Source organism: Cicer arietinum, chromosome 6 (assembly GCF_000331145.2).
Source record: "Cicer arietinum cultivar CDC Frontier isolate Library 1 chromosome 6, Cicar.CDCFrontier_v2.0, whole genome shotgun sequence".
Taxonomy (NCBI): Eukaryota; Viridiplantae; Streptophyta; class Magnoliopsida; order Fabales; family Fabaceae; genus Cicer; species Cicer arietinum.
In genome coordinates, this window is record NC_021165.2 from 50552660 (window position 1) to 50566381 (window position 13722).

The 13722-nt window shown below is 31.6% G+C and overlaps 1 long non-coding RNA gene across 1 annotated transcript; it reads left to right on the forward strand.

The window, feature by feature from the left end:
• The first annotated feature begins 10501 nt into the window (after positions 1-10501).
• Positions 10502-12462, forward strand: LOC105852345 (uncharacterized). The gene is made up of 2 exons (XR_003473366.1): positions 10502-10747; positions 11513-12462. It is a non-coding gene; the product is annotated as an uncharacterized lncRNA (long non-coding RNA).
• Positions 12463-13722: the final 1260 nt, after the last annotated feature.

Genomic DNA, 13722 nt, shown 5'->3' on the forward strand with positions numbered 1-13722 from the left:
AGTTATTCCTCTAATTAGATCATTGGCTAAAGCAAAATTTTGTAATGTATTAGGGTATCCCATTAGTAAGTCGGTCTGGGCCGATTCATCCAATTTGGATATTATTGACCGATTTTTGTGAATATGCAGAAATATTTCTTATTATTACAATGGATCCTCAAAAAAAACAAATTGTATCAAATAAAATATATACTTCAACTTTCTTGTATTAAATCTTTGGCTTGTAAATACAAAAGTATTGTACGCATTTTTTTAAAAGATCAGGTTCAGAAGAATTTTTAGAAGAATTCTTCACAGAGGAAGAATAGATTGTTTCTTTGAATTTTCCAAGAGATTCTTCTACTTTACAGAGGTTACATAGAAATCAAATTTGGTATTTGGATATTCTTTTTAGCAACGATCTTGTCAATCATGAATGATTGGTTATGTTATGATACTTTATAGTTTATATCTACAATTTGTATTCTAGAATATGGAAAGGATTATGAAATGTTCATGTAGTAAGAGTTAAGTTTCAAAATTCCTTTTATGGGGAAATAACTCAGGTTTAGATGTATACATAGGGAAAGTCGTGTGCAATGAAAAATGCACGCACGACTTCAGGAGGGATTTTTCATTGTATTATTTCATTAAACAATGAATTTTCTACTCCATCCGACTATTTCCGAGTTCGAGTCCTGGGCGACCCATTATAATTATTAAAGTATAATTAATATAGCGAAATAGTTAATATATGGCTAATCGATATCATAGCCAAGTTATATCTGTAGAAAATCTAGAAAACCTTTTTATCTTTTTTTTTTTTTGAATGAATGATGAAATGATGTAAAAAAGAAAATTAGTATGAATCTAGATGAATAACAACATACAATGGATATTGGTATTGGTTGACACCAATATATAAGCCATGTTATATTGTTGAATAACAAGCCTATTATTGTCTAGTTATAGATAATTCGTATCCTTGGGTGTCTCTGATAATTAAATTTAAATAGACTGAGATTTTACCATGACTGCAATTTTAGAGAGAAACAATAGTGAAAACCTATCGGGTCGCTTATGTAACTAGATAACCAGCACTGAAAATCGTCTTTACATTAGATGGTTTGGTGTTTTGGTGATCCAAACCTTATTGACCGCAACTTCTGTATTTATTATCGCTTTCATTGTTGCCCCTCTAGTATATATTGATGGTATACGTGAGCCTGTTTCTGGATCTCTACTTTACGGAAACAATATTATTTCAGGTGCCATTATTCCTACTTTTGCGGCTATGGTTTGCACTTATACCCAATATGGGAAGCTGCACCCGTTGATGAATGGTTATACAATGGCGGTCTGTATGAAATAATTGTTCTACACTTCTTACTCGATGTACCTTGTTACATGGGTCATGAGTGGGAACTTAGTTTTCGCTTGGGTATGTGTCCTTGGATTGTTGTTGCATATTCAGTTCCTGTTGCAATTGCTATTGCTGTTTTCTTGATCTACCCAATAGGTCAAGGAAGTTTATCAGATGGTATGCCTCTAGGAATTTCTGGTACTTTCAACTTTATGATTGTATTTCAGGTTGATCATAATATTCTTATGCACCCATTTCACATGTTATGTGTAGCTGGTGTATTCGGCGGCTCCCTATTCAATGCTATGCACGGTTCCTTCATAACTTATAGTTTGATCAGAGAAACCACATAAAATGAATATGCTAATGAAGGTTTGATATTCGGTCAAGTGGAAGAAACCCATAATATTGTAGCTGCTTATGGTTATTTTGGCCAATTGATCTTCTAATATGCGAGTTTCAACAATTCTTGTTCTTTACATTTATTTCTAGCTGCTTGACTTGTAGTAGGTATCTAGTTTACTACATTAGGTATCAACACTATGACTTTCAATTTAAATGGTTTCAATTTTAACCAAATCGTAGTTGATAGTTAAGGTCGTGTAATTAATACATGGGTTGATATTATTAATCGTGCTAACCTTGGTATGGAAGTTATGCATGAACGTATTGCTCATAATTTCCTTTATAGGTTTTTTGGTCAACTTTTTTGCCTAAATAATGTTTTTCAAGGGTGCATTGGTGTAGCAATAAGTTTGCAATCACTCATCTTAAACTTTCTAAGAAGCTCTTTTGTATATTTAGTTTGATGAATGTATGTACCTTTTTGACTTTGTTGAATTTGTATATCTAAGAAGAACTTAAGTTCTCCCATCATACTCATTTGAAATCCAAGCTGCATCAATTTAGAAAATTCTTGGCGAATAGTGTCATTAGTAGATCCAAAAATAATGTCATTAACAAATTTGAATTATAAGAATGGCATCTCCTATAGATTTTTTAAAAAGTGTATTATCTACCTGTCTTCTTTCAAAGTTATCTTTAAGGAATAAGTTACTAAGTCTATCAAACCATGCTCTAAGTGCTTGTTTTAGGCCATAAATAGATTTCCTAAGTTTAAAAATATGATTCAGAAATTCAGAACTTTTAAAACTTGGAGGTTGTTTAATATAGACTTCTTCAGTTATATAACCATTTAGAAAAACACTTTTAACATCCATTTGAAACAATATAATCTTATTATTTGCAACAAAATAAAGTAGGATGCGAATAGCTTCTAACCTAACCATTAGAGCAAATGTCTTAGTGTAATCAATTCCTTTTTGCTGATTGTAGTCTTGTGCGACAAGTCTTGCCTTGTTTCTGACCACTTCACCTTTTTCAACCAGCTTGTTTCTGAAAACCCACTTGGTTCCAATAATATTCTTCTTTGGTCTAGGTACTAGATCCCAAATATCATTCCTCTTAAATTCATTTAACTCTTCTTGCATTGCAAGAATTCGTTCATCATACTTTCAATGAGATGATATGACTTGTACTTCCATTCAGATCTTCCTTCTGACTTATCTCGCTATTTCTAACTTGATCATATTCATCCTCTAATGATTTGTCATTTTCTAAATTACTTGTATCCTCTGATTTTCAGGTTATTCTGGTTTGTCTTTAACTGCTTCATATGGTTCCAATAAACTTGTAGTATCCTCAAATTGCATTGACTTTTTAAGGTCAAATTGTTTGTCATACAACATAATATAAATCAGATAATTTAAGAATGAAATCAATACAGCAAAAACATCAGTTTTGTTTCCGGTGGTTTCTGCTTGTTTATGAAAACCAAACTTGTATGTTATTTTTGCTAAAGTGTTCAGATTATGTGGATCTTTTTCTTCCTCTAAATTTTTGAGAACCTGCAAAATACTTATCTAGCTTTGATTTTTAAGATCAAGCTTCTTGTTATCACATTAAACATAATATTAGACAATAATTAAATTTAAAGAAATATATAACCTATTTGTTGACAGTTTCAGTTTCACTTTGAAAACCCTCTTAGTTCTTTTTTTTCTTTTCTGGTTTTCAGATTCTGATTTTGCATATTCTCTGATAACAGAGTCTGGATGAAGGGATTTTAATTCTCATCCAAGTTTGTAGTCTTGATGAATTTGATTGGAGTATTCAAAGAAGTTTCCTGATTCTGATTATTCATCTGATACTTCTGTTTCTGCTGATGTATCGGGTTCTTTTGTTAATTTTGGAACTGATGATAATTCTAATTCTTCTTGTAATTCAAGTTCTATTGATATATGTGATTTCTCTGCCAGTTTTTATTTTGTTGATATGTGTGATTTCTCTGTAAATTTTGATTGTGTTGATACTCCAAATTTTTTTTGATATTTCTGGTTCATCATATGGTTCTGATAGGTACTGTGCTGAATAATCCTTCTTCGACTAGAGTTAGTTGGCGTCTGTTTGTTAGATCTTGGAACATAAACCTTTTTTTTTCCTTCATATATTGCAAGCATCCATTGACCAGAGACCATGACTGGTGTTTCAATTTGGTTGCTTAGAACATTTGCAACATAAATTTTTTTATCCTTTGCTACCCAAAACGGATTGGGTCTTGGTTTGTTAGTTCTTAAAGGTTTCTTATTTTTCCATATGGTTAGCATATGACAAAATATTTTAGTGTGATATTTCTTATAGAAAATAGTACATAAATCATCAGAGGGGACAAACTTAGGTTCAATTATTTTTTCTTGAAATCTTATTCCTCTTTTACCATTCCTATTAACACCATAAATCATAGATGCATACTTGCTTCTTTCCATACCATTATCAAGAAAATCTTGAAATACTTCTTCATGCGTATCAGACGTACATGTGGTATTTTTTATTAGTGTTGAAATATAATTACTTTTAAGAGTTAGATTTTCAGCCTTAAGTTCAACAATATCAGTTTTGATATTTGCATTTTCTGTTTTAAGTTCAGTAATATCAGTTTTCAGAGTTGCATTATCTATCTTAAGTTCAGTAATATCAGTTTTCATAGTTGCATTTTCTGTTTTAAGTTTAGTAATATTAGTTTTCAAAGTTGCATTTTCTGTTTTAAAATTAGCACTTTGAATATTTAAAACATTAACTTTGTCACTTAGATTGTATTTTCTTTCCTAAGTATTTTCATTTTTAAAGTCAATATGTGATTCTTATTTAAAAAATCATTTATAACACTAATTAAATCAGATCGAGTAAATTCAGAAAATACCTCAATTTCTCCATCCGTTGATTCACTTCAAGAGTCAAAATTTGTGTTAGATCCAGAGGTGGAGTTGGTATGAGTCGTTAGAGCCAAATCTGCTTGTTCATCGTAAAAGGATTCATCAGAATCATCCCATGTAGCCATTAAACTCTTCTTCTTGGGTATGAAATTTTTCCTCTAGTGTTTCCATTTCTCCAGATTTGGACAACTTGACTTGATATGTCAAGCCTAATTGCATCCATAGAAAATAATGTTTTTTTTCATTCATTCCTCTATTTGACTCCTTGGAATCATTCTGAGGGAAAACTTTCCTCTTGGTGTGCTACATCCTTTGAATTCTTTTGGATATGAAGGCAATCTCCTCTTCCTTTGAGTTTAACTTTTGATAATTTGAATCACTATCATCTGATTATGATGTTGCCATTAGAACCTTCTTCTTCTTGGATTTCAAAGCCAGAGTCTTGTTCTTCTTCTTGGGCTCATCTTCTTCAAGCTCAATTTCATGTGGTCTAAGAGAGCTGGTTAATTCCTTAAATATTCAGATCCTTTGCTTCTTGAATGAAAGTGATCTTAGGTCTCCACTTTCTTGCTAAACTCCTAAGAATTTTCTTCACATGATCAGTAGTAGTATAACTCTTCTCAAGTACCTTTAGTCCTAAGATCAGGATATGGAATCTGGAAAACATTGCTTCAATGTTTTCATCTTCTTCAATCTTGAACAACTTATACTTTTTGACTATGAGATTGGCTTTTGCTTCTTGAACTTGCCTGCTTCCTTCATGGGTTAGAATTTGACTATCATAAATAGTTTTTGTTGTCTCCTTGTTGGCACACTTGTTAAACTCCTTGAAGGTTGCATTTATCATGAATGTTCAAGACTTACGATGCATCTTGTACATCTTCTTTTGATCAACATTCATCTCCTTTCTTGGAATTTCAATACCATAAGTATTCTCCAGAGCAATATAACCATCTTGCACCATGTCCCAAAGTTTCAAGATCTTGTGAAATATAGAAACGTTTCAACCTGTGCTTCCAATACTCAAAATGTTCTCCATCAAACAGAGGTGGTTTGGTGATGTTTCCTCAAGTAGCATATTCACTGAATCCAGACATATTGACCATATATTCTTTGATATTCTATGAAGTCAAATATATTGTTCTCATAAAATACTTTTGTTATCATAAAAACTTGGTTCCAACAAAACATGGATATCGTATTGAAACAATGTGGAGACAAATCTGGTACTAAATTTGGAGAAATGTCATTTTATGGTGATAGAAAGCATGGTTCTAGGCCACAAGATATCCTAAAAAGGTATTGAAATTGATAGAGCCAAAGTGGAGGTAATTCAAAAATGTCCTTCACCAATCAATGTCAAAGGAATCAGAAGCTTTCTTTGGCATGTAGAATTCTACAAGTGTTTCATCAAGGATTTCTCAAAGATTGTCAAGTCATTGATCAATCTTCTCAACAAAGATGCGCCTTTTAATTTTGATAAGTCATGTCTTAAAGAATTTGATTTGTTAAAAGAAAAATTGATTTTTGAACCCATAATCACTACACCTGATTGGAAATTTGATTTTGAACTAGTGTGTGATGCTAGTGATTATGTAGTGGGGGCAATTTTGGATCAAAAGAAGAATAATTTTTTTCATCCTATACATTATGCGAGCAAGGTTTTAAATGAAGCTTAAATTAGTTGGGAAAAAATTTGAGAAAGAATTGCTTGTAATAGGGTATGCTTTGGAAAAATTTAGGTATCCCCTCATTGGCTCCAAAATTGTTGTTTACAATTGTTAGTACAAAAATGGTTTTAACCAAAATCTTCTGATTGATATTTTGGTGATAACCAAAATAGTAATAACAATTATCCCCTAACTATTAGCTAAGTGTGCTAATTAAGTTAGAAGTTAGATTTATATAAATGACTATCTATTTTAAGGTAGCATAAATTATGAGTAAACACAAAGAATATTATCACCTAATAAACAAATAATTATGTTTACTAATAGAGCAATTTATGATATAAGTTGTAAGGAGCTTTGACACAAGCACTCAGATATCTACATGTTGCGTCAAAGTATTAAAGACGAAGGAAACATGAGTCAACGATTGACCCTCTGATCATAGGGAAAACAAACACCAAAATTATCGTTTGCCTCTAACTCAAGGCCAAAAAAAAAAAAAAAAACTGAAATTGCTACTCAAGGCAAATGCACTGATGCTCTGAGCAATCTATTAAAAAAAGTCAACTTAGTTAAGACAAACAATTTATACCAAAACTTTGAAGAAGTCAACATCACAACATCATCTACTCATTAGAATTAGACTTATCATCTGACTGAAGAAATACATGACATCCTCTGAAAATGTCATCCCGTGATATCTGCATCATTAAATCATGATACAATGAATTAATTATTAAGATATATTTGAACATGTCTTAAAGGCTGATTAGCTTTCAATGCAAATTCAAGATCTCTAACGGTAATATCTTAAACTAATTTAAGTAGAAACTGATCAATATGAAAATCTGAGAGATAATAAAAAAGTCAATATGTTAAGAAGAATTTTTGTAAAAAGCCTAAAACACATCAAAAGAAAAGTATGAAAAATCCTCTCATTAAAGAATCATTAGAATTGATGTAAATCAATCAAGTCGTTTGATACATTTAAAGTGATATAGGATTTGAACCGTAATATTCTATCAATGAAAGTTATAAACCTAAAAATAAACTTTAATTAGAACTAATGTAAATCAGCCAAATAGTACATAAAGGGTACCTGAAGTGGGGTAAGAATACTTATGAATCCCAATTGTAGTTTTCCAGAAAGTTAAGAAAGGTTCTAACGGTGACGACTTAGAGAGGCATAAGAAAAATACTCAAAGTCTAAAGAGATAGAATAAATAATAATGTATGCTATTGATTAAATAGTGGATTAAATCATGGATTGTACTGATGCAAAATCTCTTTATTAAGAGATGACTAGATGTAGCAAAAATTTGTGGTAAAGTAGTATAAAAGTACAGGTATCCCTTCCCTACATTCAATGTGTTATTTAATATTTTTTTTATGATTCAACTTTATTTTATTTAAATTGTTTTACAATCATAAATTGAATGATTGATAAAGAACGTATTTTTGTCTTTAAGCAACTCAAATAATTTTCAAAAATGGCAAAACACAATTCAACCCCCCCCCCCTTTTCTTATGTTCTCTAGTACCTTTAACACGGACTATGCAACTATGAAATACTTGATGGATATATCGAATTCTAAACCAAGACTGAACAAATGGATGTCACTGTTACAAGAATTTGATTTAGAAATCAAGGATAAAAAAGGATTAGAGAATTTTGTAGTTGATCATCTTTCTAGATTGATAAGGTGACTACAAAAGAAGATGAGGTATTGTACGAATTTACTGATAAAAAACTTTTACTAGTGCAAGAAAGATTGTGGTTTGATGACATGGCAAATTTTAAAGTGGCTAGTGTCGTTCTTGATGATTTTAGTTGGCACTAGAAAAAGAAATTCATTTGAGATGTCAATCAATTTGTGTTGGATGATCCTTATTTATTCAAAATTGGAGTTGATAACCTATTAAGGATATGTGTATCAAAAGAAGAATCCAAAAGCATATTATGGCACTGCCATAATTCAACATACAAAGGTCACTATAACGGGGAAATGACTGTTGCAAATTTCATTCAATATTGTTTTTAACTGGCATACCATTTTCGAAGATGTGACAATTGTTAAAGGTCAAGAAGAATCTCACGAAGAGATGAAATACCTCTCTAGAGTATTCTTGAAGTTGAGGTATTTGACTATTGGGAGATCGACTTTGTTGAATCATTGTAATCCTCATTTTCAAATGAATACATCTTAGTTGCATTTTATTATGTGACAAAATGGGTGGAAGAGTGGCTTCACAAACGGTCGATGCCAAAAACTCGATAATTTTTTTAAGGAAAAACAATTGTTGCAGGTTTGGCACCCCCGAAGTACTAATTAGTAATGGAGGTTCTCATTTTTGTAGTGCTCAACTCAAGACAGATCTAGTGTACTATAGTGTGAGATACAAGGTGGCTTCTCCATATTAAAGAGAGAAATTCAATGAATACTTGAGAAGATAGTTGCATCATCAAGGAAATATTGGTTAATGAAATTGGATGGCACATTGTGGGCATACATGATTGATTTTAAAGCTCTATTTGGCTAATCTCTATTTCATATGGTTTACGAGAAAATTTGTCATCTTCTGGTTGAGTTGGAACAAAAAGCTTTTTTGGCTCTGAAATGCTTAAACTTTGATTCTAACGCAGACGGAGAAAAACGAAAATAGCAGCTCAATGAACTTGAAGAGATGAGAATTCATGCTTATGAATCATCTAAACAATATAAGAAAAAAGTGAAGTCTTATCATGATAAAAAAAAAAAAAAAAAAGGAATTTACATTAGGCCAAAAGGTACTGATATTTAATTCTAGGCTTAAGCTATTTCATAGAAAATTGAAATCCATGTGGTCCAATCCATTTACAATTAAAGAATTTGGACTATAAGTAGAAATAGAGCTGAAGATCCCTCTTCCAAAAGAAGTTGTACTGTGAATGGTTAGAGATTGAAGGCTTATTTGGGTGGCGAAGTTGAAAGACTCACCCCTATGATTCATCCGAGTGATCCATGAGATCACAACACTTGTCAAACTAATGACGTTAAAAAAGCATTTAATGAAAGATAACTCTAACTTTCTAAAATTTCTACCTTTTTGAAATTTAAATTCTAACCTTTTTATTATTTGTGCTCTAAATGCTTTATGAGATAATTGTTATTTTTATTTGCATTATAGGCTTGTTTTAAGTATTATATAGTATGTATTTTGTTGGATAAATGCATTTGTCATGTTTGATACATATGTGTGGTAAGTGTATCTTGTAGTGTTTTGTTGTTAAAAAAGTCTTTATAAGAATGCACAAGTCTTTATAACATTTATAATTGACTTGGTCTAATATGAGAATTGGTTTATGCACCAAATCCATCCAGCCAATTTAGCAGTTACAGGAAATTTTTTCAATTTACTTATAATTTTGCTATAAAAAATTGCAAAAAATAAAATAAAAATTGTCGGTGACTCCCTACATCAATTAAATTGAGCGAATATCATCCAGCTGAGAAAAATTGTTGGTAACTCCTTACATAGTATGGGTAGACAATATATCCGAATCCGATCGATCTAATAGAGTATTTAAGTTTGTGGCGGGGTTCTATGGGTTGGTGGGTTAGGCAGGTAAAAAATAAAGGTCCAATTATAAATTGAAACCCTAATCTCTTACATTTTCCACTCTCACTCTCAAACTCAGCCGCTTCATTCTCTCAAACTCTTGTCTCTAATATATTCACACACAGCCACAGCCTCACACCGTTGCTGTCGTTTGTCTAGCCCTATTGCGAAGATTGCACTGTGCGAAATCTTATCTAGTTTAGCGATAATTGAGAAGAAAAATATTGGGAGATCAGTGCATTAAATCACTCACTACTCTTAATTACTCATAATACATTGAATCATCCACTACTCTTCTTATATGGTTCAACGAAATTTATTGGCCTTCAAAATTTTCTAATTATACATTAAATCACCCACTACTCTTAATTACTCATAATACCCACTCAACCACTCTTATTTACTACTCGCGTATCAACTACTCACCCACCTCACCTTAATTTTCGAATTGAAATTCTCTATCTTTAATTTTTCTATTTTGATAATTTTATATTTATTTTTCTCTTAATTAATTATTCTCTTAATTAATTATTCTCTCTCATCTAAATATTTATTAATTATTTTAATTATTAATTTTACTTTAAAATATACTAAAACCACCCGTCACTAAAGAGAATTCGTTTTCCTAAAGTCACCAATCATCTTCCTACAACTCACTAACACAAAATCCCTCACCTTCATTCTCACGTTCTCTCTCAACTTCCTTTAATCACCCACATCAAAACTTTTCTCTTCCTCTTCTTACCTAAACATTTAAGCTCTCTCCCTTTTTACACCAACACACTTAAAAAAGTCTTCTTCTCATTCAAGCAAAAGTCAAGTTTCAATCATCCATATTCTGTTTCTGCATTTTGAATCATAAGGTATGAACTCTGAAGTGTTTTTATTTTGTTTTCTTTCCTTTGCATGTCTTCTAAGTTTGTTTTATTTCAATCCCTCGATGCATGTATCAAATGTGCAATTCACAATTTAGAAATTAACTTGCCAAGGTTTGGAGTTGCTTGATGTTAATTTCGTGAAACTTACTAAGGGTTGAAATTTTGAGTGAGAAATTGGTCTTATGATGTGTATCTCCATTGTTTCAACTAATGAAATATGCTTTGGGGGGTTAATTCATAAAAGTTGTAAACTTTATTGTTAAAGTTCCAATTTTGTCTTTGGAAATTTGGGGATTTAAAAAAAAATTGTCTCTTTGTTTTGGTTAATGATGGGTCACGTAACATACTCGAGTCGATTTAGGAACTGAACTTATTGTTGATGAGGTTGTAAACTTTTTGGCCTATGCTCATGTTTTTTTCTTCTATTTATGGATTAATTCTAACATGAACAAGCAAGTAGGACTTAGAGGAATGTGATGTAAAAAAGAGAATTAACGAAATTTGTTGTGATATTCACATGAAGCATGCATGATGAAATTGATACACAATCCACCTATCAAATTTGTTGAGCAAAATTTATGCTAGGTAAGTGAATTTGACAGCTCCGAATACTAATTTCTATGTTCAAATGTGTTCAATTCTATTTTGTGTTATATCTTAGCAGCTTGTACATTCCATTGAGATTCTTTATATAGCAACTATCATGACATAATTAATTTTTTTATGTTGTCTCTTGCATTTTAATTTCAGATATGGCACCATGCAAGCAAGTTAAAGAAGTTGCTTTCAAGAAAAGGAAGACGAAAGATACTCCCCCAAGGTTAAATGAAGAAATATTATGTCAACTAGAAAAAAGGCAGCTACTTTTCGAAAGGATAGTGTCGTTAGAAATAGGCGACTACATTATTTTCCGAAATGAGATTGAGAGAAGAGGATGAGAAGTTTTAGAATAACCTTCAGAAAATATCAATGCGGATATTGGTAAAGAATTCTATGTCAATGACTACCCTTTTAAGGATCAACCAGAACCCGAATCTCTTGGGTCAGAGGTATCGAGATACCATCAATGCCTATCTGGGAAACATGTGAGTCATATATGCTCTCGTGAGTAGATCCATGGATGCAACATCAAGTGCAGCAACAACAATAATGGATGGAGATGTTTCTCGAGTTTTTCGTGGTCTTGAATTTCCTTCTCCTACACCCTTTACCACACACAAATATGTGGATGAAGCTTTCGTTGATCTTAGGTTTGAGTTTTGCATGATAGAGTGGTGGTATGGTAACACCTTGTTCAGCGCATAAACCAATGATTAATGTTGGGAAGGCTAGAGGTCGCACATTTGGTTTATCCTTGGAAATATTGTGGATTTGACTAGAAAGAATTTTGGTTATATCCATTCCTCTCCCTGTAATTATGTGCCATATCAGGTAAGCCACATCTATAAGCGTTAGAGGTGTGACTTTTAGGTATGATGTTATCTAGAATCAGCAAAGAGAGAGAACACACAAAATTGAGAGAAAACCATTGGAGAAAGCTTGGAAATCATTATTGAAGACCAATTTCTCTTCTTTTCATCTTGATCTTGTAAAACTACCATGACAATGAGTAGCTAAACCTCTCTTTGTTGGAATTATATATAATCAATCATACTCTTTAATGTCTCTTTTGATTTATAATTATATATTCTAGTTACTCATGAATATAAATGTTTATCCTTGTTCTTAATTATTGTTATGACTTGATCACTCATAATTTGATATTTGATTTGATGTTTTATTGGCAAATACTCTTTAGGTCTTGATTTAGGATAAACATCTATTGAATCTATATTCTAGGAATAAATTTAGGCTTAATAGCTCAAACTTTTGGTTGTTAATGTGATCGTCTTTGTTAACAGACTGAAGAGTCGTCGTTTAAGACAGACTATTGATCTCTCATCATTATTAAGGAATTAATAACATGTGAATAGCGGCAATGATAATGTTGACATTATCATGAATATGTGTCATTAATCAGTAGGATACACAAGACAGTGATTGATGAAATATATATTACTTTTTTTTTTTTTTTTTTTTTTAATTGAATTGATGAATAAAACTCTTATATTCCTTCACTTAGAACAATAACTTTGTTGAATGTCTAGATAATGCACAATCTCTGTCAATTCAATAAGTCATATAATTACTTTTGATATCTCTTGATTTAGGAGCAAGCATAAATCTTATGTCTCTTTTAACGGTCAGTAGAATTGGTGATTCAGAAATGCTACCTTCACGAATAACTATGTAACTAGCTAACGAATCCATCAAGCACCCTTATGGTGTAGTTGAAGATGCCCTAGTTAAAGTGGATAAATTCATTTTTCTTATGGATTTTGGTATGATGGATATTGAGGAAGATGATGAAGTTTGTCTCATATTTGGTCGACCATTCACGAAAACTGTAAGAGTTATGATTGATATGGATGATGGAAAATTGAAAGTCAGGGTAAAAGGTGGTGAGGTTAGTTTTAATCTCTTTGAAACCATGAAACATCCAAATGACAAAGGAGCATGTTTGCAAATGGATGTCGTAGACGAAGCAATTCTGGAAACTAGAAAACAACTACATACTCCGAGTTTCTTAGAAAAAGCTTTGATGGAAGAATCTAAATCCATAATCTAAATATACACATAAGCACATAATCTAAATACTGTTTGACTAATACAAAATAAGATAACTTTTTTTAATGCCAAAGTTTCCTTCCGTACATATTCAAGTTTATTGTTGAAATAAGAAATACCAAGCCATTTTTATATAATATATGTCATTTTGTTTGTGTTCCTTTCTGCAAATGCAATAATTTTTCTTTGCCCCCAATTACCTCGTTACCTTCTCCAATCTCTATTGCTACAACACATAATGACATATTATTCTACTTCATCTTTTAGTGGCTCATATGACTTTCTTTTAACAT